This window comes from Euwallacea fornicatus, chromosome 1 (genome assembly GCF_040115645.1).
Source record: "Euwallacea fornicatus isolate EFF26 chromosome 1, ASM4011564v1, whole genome shotgun sequence".
Taxonomy (NCBI): Eukaryota; Metazoa; Arthropoda; class Insecta; order Coleoptera; family Curculionidae; genus Euwallacea; species Euwallacea fornicatus.
In genome coordinates this window covers 3,972,578-3,984,135 of record NC_089541.1, presented here as the reverse complement: position 1 = coordinate 3,984,135, position 11,558 = coordinate 3,972,578, and the positions used below count along the sequence as shown (strand labels likewise).

Below are 11,558 nucleotides of genomic sequence, written 5' to 3'. Positions count from 1 at the left end.
GGCAAATGCAATTGCGTTTCATACAAAAAGACATTTCAGTTTATATTTCGAACCCTCCGAACAAAGTACAAGACAAAAGGGCCTTCAAGCTTGTTTAATTTTTCATTTCTAATATCCCCCCTATGCCAGAAACAGACAAATCTCCTACGAATCTGCGAGGATAATAAATCTGGGAGATCGCTGTTTTATTACACCCTGCACCCTTAAAACTGATTTATTATTAATCTTTTTGGTGAGATTAAAGGGCCAATCCGGCCTTTCCGGCCTACATAAATGTTAATTTGGGTTAGATTAGGAGCAATTTTATATATTTTTGTCAATTATATGATGTTTTTCACGTATTTTAGTAGGATTTGAACTTGAATTTGTCGGTCAGTTCAATAGAAACGAAAAGTTTGACCAATGTTTCTAGTATTCCATGGGGGGGGGGGGGGGGGGGAGCTGTAAATATTTCGTAAATAAGAGTTACTAAATAAAAAAATACTTAACGAAACAAAGAAAGTTTTATTATTTGGTTAAAAAAACGGCAAGAAATAATTTTCATTCGTCCAGAGGTAAACAATGTACAATAGAAAAAGAATCTCTCCTATTTTTCATGTTATTAGATTCTCCCACCACATGCTGTACCAATTTTCTGTTATACCATGTGGCGGTATGTCTGGAAATCCTCGAAAAATTACAAACAAAAATTAAGTTAACTTATTTTTAATTTTAAAAAAATTATAATTATTAATGTATAAAACTATTAAATTTACAATTAAAAAGTACATGAAATATCAATTCCGTCAATACGCGTATTTTATTGTCACAATGACAATAGCGCTATATGCGACGTGAGGCACGTGATGTAGTATTCAGCCAATAGGTTGCACGAGCGTAAAGAGGTGAAAAGTGCAATGTTGTCACTTTCAGGGTGACTTCCCAGAACTCTTTGATTTTGTCATTAGACCTCAATTTGTTTCGTCACCTTGTTGCCTCGTCTGATCCAAGTGTTTTATGGATCTTTTTTGGGAACGTTATGCCATTTTTATTGAATTTATTTGCTCTTGCGGCTCACCTTTTTGATGAATTAATTAACTTCCATCTTAAAGTTCTTATTGCCGTACCATTACCATGCCCTGCCATTGTAATTTAGTGATTTGTTATTTTACTTTTTCAATGATTTCTATTTATTCGCTTTTGTTGCACATTATTTTTAGATAATCGATTGTTACGTCTAAAGTCGCTGAAGCGTTGGTAAGCCTAGAGACCTCACTTTCGGCTAGTCACACTACCGAACACCCTTCAGGAACTACCACCTTTGAACCTTCAGTAACATTCCTTAATCGATGTGAATCACCGTTGTTTGAGCACCCCATCACATTCTTGCGCGGAAGGTAAGCGTTTAGTGTCTCGTTGAAGAAAATTTGGTTGTTTTATTCGTTGTTGTTCTGCTAACCGCTATTTCTTTCATTTTCTTTTTTGCAAATCAAGACAATTTTAATCGTAGATGGAGATTTTGCTGCACCACATCAAGCAAATTTTTATTTCATGGTGCGACATATAGAACGTCTTAACATTTTAATGTTCCCGGAAAACTGCTACTTTAATTGTGATTGATTGCTACTATGTTAGTTTTAGGGAGCTTGCCTTCTATCTATTCTATGGATTGCTTTCAAAAGTGCAATGCGATTATTTATTTGCGTTCGCATGTGCAATAATGGCATCACTGATTTTTTAAGACTCTGGACATTATTGCCCTCCGCTTCCGGCACCGATTATCTGCTTTATTTTGGTCCTGATTTCCCTGCTCGATTTTCCCGCCTCATCTCAGGTTTATTTCTGTATTAATATGTATGAAATATACATTGATGTCTCTAATTGGATAATTATTATGAAGTGAAACAAAAAAAATAACAAAATATGTATGGAAAGCCCAGTTCCTATTTATTTAAATAAAATAAAACAGTAACAAAGTATTCAAGCACACTTTTAAATGTTATTCGGGAATTTGTGGTTGAAAATAAAATTGTCCGATATATTCGATGGAAATTTTAATTTGTTTATCGAGACGTGTAGCGTCGAGATAAACAATATAATGTCTTGGTACTAGATTATTTCGTTTATTGTAGTCCAGATACCGAGTTGCTCGTTGAAACGCGTAGCGTCAGGACTAACGACATTGGCCCTCGACAGTAATCAACCGTTTCTTATGTTGCATTGTAATATACTATTGTAATCGGTATTATGCGGAAATAACTTCTGACCCAAAAAACTTATTTTCTTATCGAGAAACGTTATTTATAAACAATCTTCGTAGCCACTCTGAACCTCTTAATTCGTCAGCTTTTCAAAACGCCAACGAGCTTCTGCTCATTACCGCTCATTGTTTCTGGTTATTATTGTATTAATTCTCGGCGTCCCTCTCTAACCTCTCCATAATACAGGCCTCCAACCGGGGAATACAATTGTGGCATTTTCAAAGGATTAAACCGGTTTGAAAGCATCAGTGCTACTTTAAGCGGACCTTTGTCTATTGATCCTTCAGAATAAACGCGCAATATTAATTTTCAATGGGGGCTTAACCAAGGTTTCAATAATAAGGGAATCAGGTTAGGTGTCTGATCCTTTCATTAGTTGAAGGAGGTAATAGAGTTTAATCATTTATATGACATCTACAGGATACACCACTAATGTGTGGATGGATGGCTGGTCGTAAACACAGATAGGTATTAAAATGTAATTTTGCTCATCGATAGATGTTAAGCGTGGGCGCAGTTTTTAATTTGTGTGTCAAAGGGCGAGCTGTATACAGGGTGCCCGGTTTTTCGTAACAGGGTTTTATCCACGCATTCTACGTCTGAAATGAATATTGGTTGTTCGTATAAACTATGTATTTAAAAAATGTTTCGTTAAGGAAATACAGGACGTTGAAGATTTATATCTTTTTCAGTTTATCTTCTATAGCTCCCAAAGTTTTTCAGATATTTGGCTCAAGATTTGAACATAACTTAATGGTATAAGGCGGGTGTCTTTCACATTGTTGCCTGGTAGTGGACTACTGGCTAAATGCAATCTATTCACAGAGATGGGAAGGTCATGCTTGGCCTCCTCGATCGCCCGATTTAACACATCGAGATTTTATGTTTGCGGGCTTATAACGGAAAATGTCTACTCTCCTTTTAAAATAAATGCTCGGAACTTGGAAAATGTTCGACGGTCTTTATGGCGACGTTCTAATTTATGTGTGAGATATAATGGCGATTATTTTGAACAATTTTTATTATAATACTTTTTTAATTAATTTTAAATTATTTGATTATCAAATAAATTGTTCCCGTTTAATTTATTTCGTATATGAAGTTGCTGTTGTCTTGTCGTCCACTATTATTTTTTTATTTCTTTTATTAAATTTGTCAGGTTTTGCGAAATAGGATATTTCATAGGGTGTAAATTTGAACTAGGATACCCTATATCTTTTTAGGTACCTAAGGAGCTCTTATCAAGTGATCAATGAAAATATGGGATTTTTTTAATAGTAAAGTTTTTAGTAACAATGCGGTTTATCTATTATCTATAGCGTTTGAAATTATTTTTACAAGCGAAGTATGAATCTCCAAAGATGTCCGAATTTCATAATTTAAACCACAATGTTTCCTAAACTAGGGGTATAAACCTTCATGAATCTTATATTTTCTCTCATATCTCAACATCTAAAAGTTTATAGAATGTTCTAACAACTTCATGAGGACAACTCGTAAGTATCTAGGCCTCGTATTTATCGATTACATATTTTTTTGAATTAACGAGCAGTCACATGTGGACCAGCTAGCGGTGAACCCTGTATATCGCATTTCGCATGGCAAGAAGGAGCACAACACTTAACAGGAAAACTAACAAAGGCAAAGACGACCAGGAATTGATTAAATTCGTAAACGGACATCCCGATTGGGGATCCACTCCAAAGCCTTTCGTTCTCGATAGGAGGGTTCTCGATCTGAAACTCAGCCCTTGTTAGGGAACATTCTGCAGCGATGTGATGAGGGGTATGTACGAGGTGTCCGCACTCGAATTGAATTGGCGTTTCAAGAATTTCATTTACATTTTTTGAAAAACAAAAAAAATTACTGAGTCGTAACCAAGAGGAAATTTAAAAAGCATTGGGAAATAAAGTTCGAGGACAATTTCTTCGAGCTCTGGCATAAAATTTTGTAATAATATGTATGAACGGTGCACTTTATAGATTATCTTTAGCAAATATTAAGAATGAAGTTAACTTCACCTAAGATTGGGTCGTAACGAGAGGGGAATTAAAAAGGGGAAATAATAACAGGAAAATTTATTACGTTACTGAGGGCCCGTGATATGAGGGACAAACCCTACACAGTGTTGTTTTGCTGGCGGAATTAATTTGTGGGAGAGTTTTCCTGGAACAACTCGACGAAAAGCCGAAATTTACGAGCCCTTACCAAGAGAGGGCGTGGGACTCTGCTATTAACTTCACTGTTTAAACTTATTATTATGTTAATTCACAGCCTTTCGACCTAACTACTCCACAATACTGAGCTTAACTTAGGTCACAGGCTTACAATAATGCGGAGATATTAAGTTGCATCAAAGGGCACGATGTCCGTATTTATCATCTAGTGGATATTAAGCGCCATTAACTGTGTTAAAGCTTTCAAGAGAAACGATTTTATATACCTACACGCTTTTAGGAGACAATCAATTCCCACACGAAAAATCCTAGAAAATGGAACTTTTAGCTCCTAATCTCGCCACATGTCAATAACACTTTATTACTACCCCGTTGTGGGGTTAAGTATCATTTGATAGTGACGAACATTCATTGGCCGGATAAAAGGTCCCGGGGTGACAAGAATGTCCGTATAGCCAGCGACATTATGGGGTGGATACAAGAGATGAAATGGCTGTAGAAATGGGGTGACGAGCTGGTTTTAGCTTTTTAATACGTCTTAATGTAGTTGTAAACGGGTTATTTTCGGAGAAATAAAAATGGAGATAAATACGAGAGAGCTGTAGAAATGAGTGTCTTTGACAAGCGCTTCCTCAATTAATAATAATAAATAGCATTTCGGAATAACGTCTCACCCTCCTGATTTTTGAAACGTATAAATGCCAATGTCTTGAAAATTATGCCGGCAATAGAAAACTCCAAAAACACGTCTACCATAGTAAGAGGAGGGAGTATGATTGAGCGTATGATGAATTCACTACCTTCTACCAAACGCACCCCACCAACCCCAAGTAATTTTTTTTATGGTACGGGTAAGGTTGTGACATATGCTCGGAAAGCATTTTCAATAATGTTTCAATGGTATCAAAGTTCCTGGAATTCCGCCCTCAAATGTATCCAATCATAGCTAAAATACAAAACCTATGAGTAAGACACCTAGATGTAGAATTAAATGGTTTTCAATTAGGAATAAGTAATAGAGTTCATAATTATTTTAAAATTTTATTGTAATTAAATCAATGCCTTTTGATTTTTCGCTCAATATTAATAATTTTTTATAATGGACGTTCGTTATTTTCTATGCAAGTGTACAAACGATATGCCGGCATAATTTTCAAGATAGTGGTTTTTATACTTTTTTAAAAACTTACCCTGTAGATTGTTATGTATGTGAAATTGCACATTATTCTCAGTTGAAATTATTACGAGGCAGAAAGCTCAAAAAGTCGACATTCTTTGTCTCTGGAAATAAAATAATAAAAACATAATGATAACAAGAATTAACAAGAGTGTTCGTCTGATGTCTTAGCAGAGGGTGCGCGATTGGTCGGACCAAGGTGTTATTTCCAGAACAATTTAAAAACATGAGTGTTGGAGACTTCAAGTTGTTGGTTTTTTTTTGTTGTTGTTAATTTTGTTAGTTATTAGTTACTTGTATTTGAACCCTTAAACTACGCCCATGCACTGCAATACTTGTTCTAAGAATACCATCCGGGTGCCAGACCACGTGACCCATCAAGGGTGCTTTTTGGCTGGGGAATATGCTACTAGTCAAAGGAAACTTTTTCGGTCGAGACTATTGCCATGATGGGCAATTTGTTGGGGCTGCAATATTCCCAGAAAAGCGACTAGTATAGATATTCGCTAGATGGTCGCGATTTATGGCATCCGGCTCGGCCATAGTCCGTAAGGGCTCTTGGTGGTGGTGCGCCCCTGGTTAGAATTCCTCGGGTTTAGTGCTTACGGGATAATCGAAGTAATTTTTCCCTCTTTTTTCTTCCCTTCGTGTTGGAGCGGCGTCGGTTTCGGATGTGTGATCAAAATCATAGTGTGTAACCCGCCAATTAGACATTCTCCCTCTTCATACTTAGACCAACGAATTCTGTCATTTAAAATAAGTGCAATTAAATACAGTCCATTTTTTGTAAACCAAATTGTCGTTTTCGTGTATTCGTTTATCGAAGGAACCCCATAACAATGAGCGATCCGCTTCAAATGGATAGAATATAGTTCACGCTGCCTCAGCATTGAGACTGCCTTTCATTGGGCTTTGTTTTGATTCATGTTCATATCAACTGAATACTAAACTGTTCCTAAATGTATCCAAGAAGGATTATTTCGTGTGTAAATACCTAATTAACTGGAAATTTTAAACGTGAAACTACCTAATTAGGAGTCGTTAAGAAGTTAAGAAAATTTCATTAACAAAATGGAACAAGAAGAAGTGGAGCTATATAAAGTTAGGGCCCCTACGCTAGCTCAAAATATTATCAGCGCATCCTAATTAAGTCATATTGCTAAGAAACTAGGGAACGCTTTTAAACTGATTGTGCTCATAATCTTGATTTAAACGCATTATTCAGCTCTAAAAGATTTCTTTAATAATGTCTGCTTTTAAAATATCGCGCCCATGTTTTGTTCACATTTTTTCACCAACAAAAGAGAACTTTTGTGTGGTCTTTTTTATTCCCTTTCAGTTGCAAGCCGGCTGCTTTTAACCGCGATATTATTTCGCACATGCTTTCCAAAGCAACGAGATTTAGACGTTCTTCTATATATTCCTCGAAGGCCCTCATAAGTGGCAATAAACCATAATCTCTCAAAAACGGAATTTCCTTCGTGTATAATGGGAGATCTATAACCGGCCAGTCTTATTAAATCAAAATTCCTTATCAAACTCCTTTCCGCAAGTGCCCATTTTTCAGGGGAAATTTACATAAAGCACACTGGAAAGCAATCTATAAAAGCAATGTTCTCCATTACAAGGCAGAATCATCCATTAAATTGTTTCCAGATAAAAATACAAGAGTAAAGGATTGTCACATAAATATCTTAGATGGCAAATGGCCGGCCATAAAATTTAATTTTCTGTCGAAGCTTCCTTTTACGTATAGAAAGTTGTCGGAAAATCTATTGCGAGTTTCTGATATTGTAGTTTATGGTTGACTGTTTTTGAGCAAATTGTAGGTATGAGAAATTAATTAGATAGTTCCTGATTTTAGTTCATAAAGCTCCTTTTTGTAGTCTAGAAAGGGTGCAAAAACAAGAACTTCTGGTTCTGAATCACGCTACTTAACGCTTCTTATGACAGGAGGGTTTAGCAATAATCCTAGAGTCGGAGCTAGAAGCTCTTTCAAAGCTCTTAAAGACGCTTCTTACAGCTTTTATGCATTGCTCTTTTCTTGCGAAAATTATTCTAATACTTTTATACGTATCGCCAATTGATATCAAGATAAACGTGACGTAAGTTTTAAAGATAATGGAATGTCAAAGTACGTTAAGTAGTCTCATGCGCTCGTAGTCAAGTAGATATGTCGGGACTTTTGTAGATATACAGGGTGTTAATTAAATACGTGCAGTTATTTCAAGGAATGAATCTCTGGCCGATTCCAATATAACAAGTTCCTATTAACATATGGTCGCAACGGCTCCGTTTAAGAGATACAGAGTGTTTAAATTTTAATTTAAATTTGGCTTTCTGTGAATATTTTTGGACACAGATGAGTCAATTTGATGAAATTTAATATTCGCGGGTTTTTTATGATGCAAAGCCCAAATGTTATCTTAGTTTTTTTTATTACTAATAGAGGGCGCCACGTACAGAGTTTCATCAAATTTAAATTGCCCCTAACTTTTTTGCCCCACACGGTAGGTCACTTTTGTATTAACTGCATTATTGTACATTTAGTTTGATTCAAAAAAGTACTCTTGGGGAATACCTATTAAATTTCATCCGATCGACTCATCTGTGTCCAAAAATATTCACAGAAAGCCAAATTTAAATTAAAATTTAAACACTCTGTATCTCTTAAACGGAGCCGTTGCGACCATATGTTAATAGAAGCTTTTTGTATTAGAATCGGTCAGAGATTCATCCCTTGAAATATCTGCACGTACTTAATTAACACCCTGTATGTATAAGTCCTAAGTCGGCATGGCAATTGTGCTATCCTCTGAGGAGGGGTATCTTTTTTATATTTCTGTTCATGCCAATAACATACCATGTTTAAATATAGAAGAAATTAGTCATCAAGACAGGTCACACAAAAAATGGGGCAGAGGTAAACATGCGGTGCGGTTCAAAATATTTCTGAATAGTCAAAATCGAAATTATTAGTACGTTTCGGTTGTTCATGGCGTTGGGCGTCTATATCTGGGATAATACTCTATATGTACGAGAGAAAATGCGAAGAAATACATATGACCACATGTAGATGCAAATAGCCCTTTGATGCTACGGATGGCTATATAACTCACGTTTAGAAATAATCGGAAACTATCAGGTGCATGCAGAGATGGATAACTTATACCTGAATAGATTCTTGACTATGTACTAATAAAAAAATATATTTATTAGAACCTTTTTAAAAAAAAATTATGTACATGAAATGCACGTTGAAATTTATGATTAATGAGATATTTTAAAATTCTGAATATATTGGACTACTGAACGGTTTATAAGGTACCTAGGAATATTTTACGGATTTTTTTATGTGGCCTATGACGATGACTAATTTTTTCAGTACTTAGATGAACACCAGTTTTAAGGAGTTTTAAATATGGAAACAGACAATGCTCTTGAGGCGTTTAAATAGTCCCACTGATCTTGATAGTGGTTCGTTCTTGGCGTTGTCTCATTGCTCGTGTTTATCGATATCGTTCAGAATGTAAATTATTGTTTTCACCAATAGATCGTCTTATAAGTAGAAAGGTTGTTGGTCGTTTTTGCGCGAAACGGTGCCCCTGAGACTGTGAACTAAAGGTAGTTTCAATGTGATTATCTAATCCATAACAGTCTTGACGGCTATTTTGTAAATTACTGAATTCTGGTAGAGTTAGGTAAATACAGGACCTTTAATCGTTTAAGCTGGAAGCATAGCAGTTGGGTCCTGCGAGAAGGACACATACATTACGGCCCCATGGGAAGGGTCAAACATGCTTTTGGTCATGTCTAATCGGAAGCATCTATCATATTATAATTTTGATGCTTCATCACGGAATACCACGCAACAAAATAGATTGATAAAAGTTGTTGTTTTCTGAATCTGTTTTTGTGATAGGAGGATTTTCCACAAACTGGGATGCTGAGAAAATTAATAACTAACAAATGTATGATTTTTTATATATTTTTTCAATGGGATTCATATTAGACGAGTTGGCGGGCCAATTTAATTTACTGAAACCTCTTGCTTCGAATGTCTCGCTCCTGTGCGATATATCAGGCGTTGCCATCCATAAACACAAAATTCTCGCCTAATTCGTTACGTATGGGGTGGATAATGGACCTAATATCTTGTTCGATCTAAATTTGGCTGGTCATATCCTGTGGTATGCCAATTAACGAGGTTCGACGGTTAAACATTATTCCCGTCCCAAATATTACAGTACACCTTTGATAGAGAGCAACTTCACGGGGCAAATTCAGGCGCTGCTGACGACCTGGTCCTCTCCAGACTCTTTGTTGATTATCATCACTAACTAGTCCAATTTTGGTTTCATCTGTAAATAATACCGACCGTCACTGATGCAAAAGCCAACCCCTATGCCCTCGGGCCCACTGGAAACGGGCAGCACGATGTTTTGTAAGTAGAGTGGGGAACCGGTCGTGGTCTTTTAACATGTAAATTTCCACTATGGAGTCATCTTCGAACTGTAGGCGTCGATGTAACACGGCGAAACGCTCCCTGAATGTGGGTCCTGAAAGGTGAAGCTGAAGCTGAAGCTGTGCAGTGTCTGCGGACATATTGCACCAAATAACGATCCACCCGTTCGCTAGACACTCGAGGACGTCCACTACGTGGTCTGTTTTCTACTGCATCAATTTCTGGATATCTGTTTACTATGTGCACTACAGACGATCTAGGACTGTCCAAGATTTGCGATAACTGATGATTAGGACGCCCTGCGTCGCGTAAATCGGTAATTTTTGCTTGATTAAGTGCAGAAATTTCGCGACTTTGCATTATTAATGCACAAAAATGAACAGAACGAGTACACTAGTTACTTGGCTGACTGCGTTGTCAGTGCTAATGTTTATAAAAATATTGAAAATAAAGCGAGGATTCGTTATCGACATCTTTTTACTTTCCTTCTCGTTCCCTAAATACGAGTAATTTTTTGCCGCAGTAAAAAAATAACTAGGTCGACTCGTTTTATATAGAGGGGGTCCAAGGCTGGCATTGTGTGTATTTCAGATATGCAGGAGTTTCAAAGTGCGATATACATGTCCCAAGAAGTGTCTAGGCACATAGGAGCGACTAGGAGTTTTAGTGCTTACTATTCGCCAAAACTTTCAGATTTAATATCCACTGCACCCTTATCAAACAGCGTGATGTGTTAGAGTTCGTAAGTGTACGTTGTAAAAAAAATCTTTGCAGAGAATTCATCGACGCACTTCAATCAATTCGGATTTTGATCAAGATCCTGTTAAATTCGAAGAAAATTGGACGGAGACATTTTTGGTTCGAAAACTGTTAATGAAGCAGCTGAAGATAATATTGAGTATTAATATAGAGAACAATGGAAAAGTAATTTTCTAAAGTGTGCCTCTTAAACGGACTCGACAAAAGCTTTAACCCCACTTTAAAATATACTCATTTAATAAATAGCACCCGCCCCAAGAAAGTAGCACCTAATCTAAGACACCCCTGCCCTGATAAATTTATTGTCATCTGCCTTTGTTTCAACGACACGTATTTACGACATGATTTTATTTCCCAAACAAAGCACTGCGTTATTCTAATGTTTGTCTGGAAACAACTTAAGCCGCAACAAACGGACCCATCCAGCAAGACTTCCCAACACTTCGCGAATTTAACTGAATAATTTACATAATTACCACATCACGGGGTTGAAACCCTAGATTTGCAGCGCCTTTTTCCGGTTTTCCCTTCTATTGTTCTGCGAAGAGGTGAAGAAACATATTAATCCTCAGAGGAGATATAAAATAAGTTACTGCGTCTTGAGTAATTAATTTTTAAAATCTACTTTAGCAGAACCGGTGGTGAGAGAAGTTTTTGTTCCACCCCCTGAGAGAATTCGCTAATGCTTTGCGGACCCAAAGCTGACGTTTCGCGTACCCACCATTCGACAGTAAAATGAT

At 36.6% G+C, this 11,558-nt stretch overlaps 1 protein-coding gene across 1 annotated transcript in view; it reads left to right on the top strand.

Moving 5' to 3' along the window:
* The first annotated feature begins 1,208 nt into the window (after window positions 1-1,208).
* The window catches only part of LOC136339943 (UDP-glucosyltransferase 2-like), a 43,913-nt gene continuing 33,563 nt past the window's right edge, over window positions 1,209-11,558 (top strand). The window contains exon 1 of the mRNA XM_066283588.1: window positions 1,209-1,376. The gene's annotated coding sequence lies outside the window, so the exon portion shown is untranslated. The remainder of the gene's footprint in view (window positions 1,377-11,558) is intronic.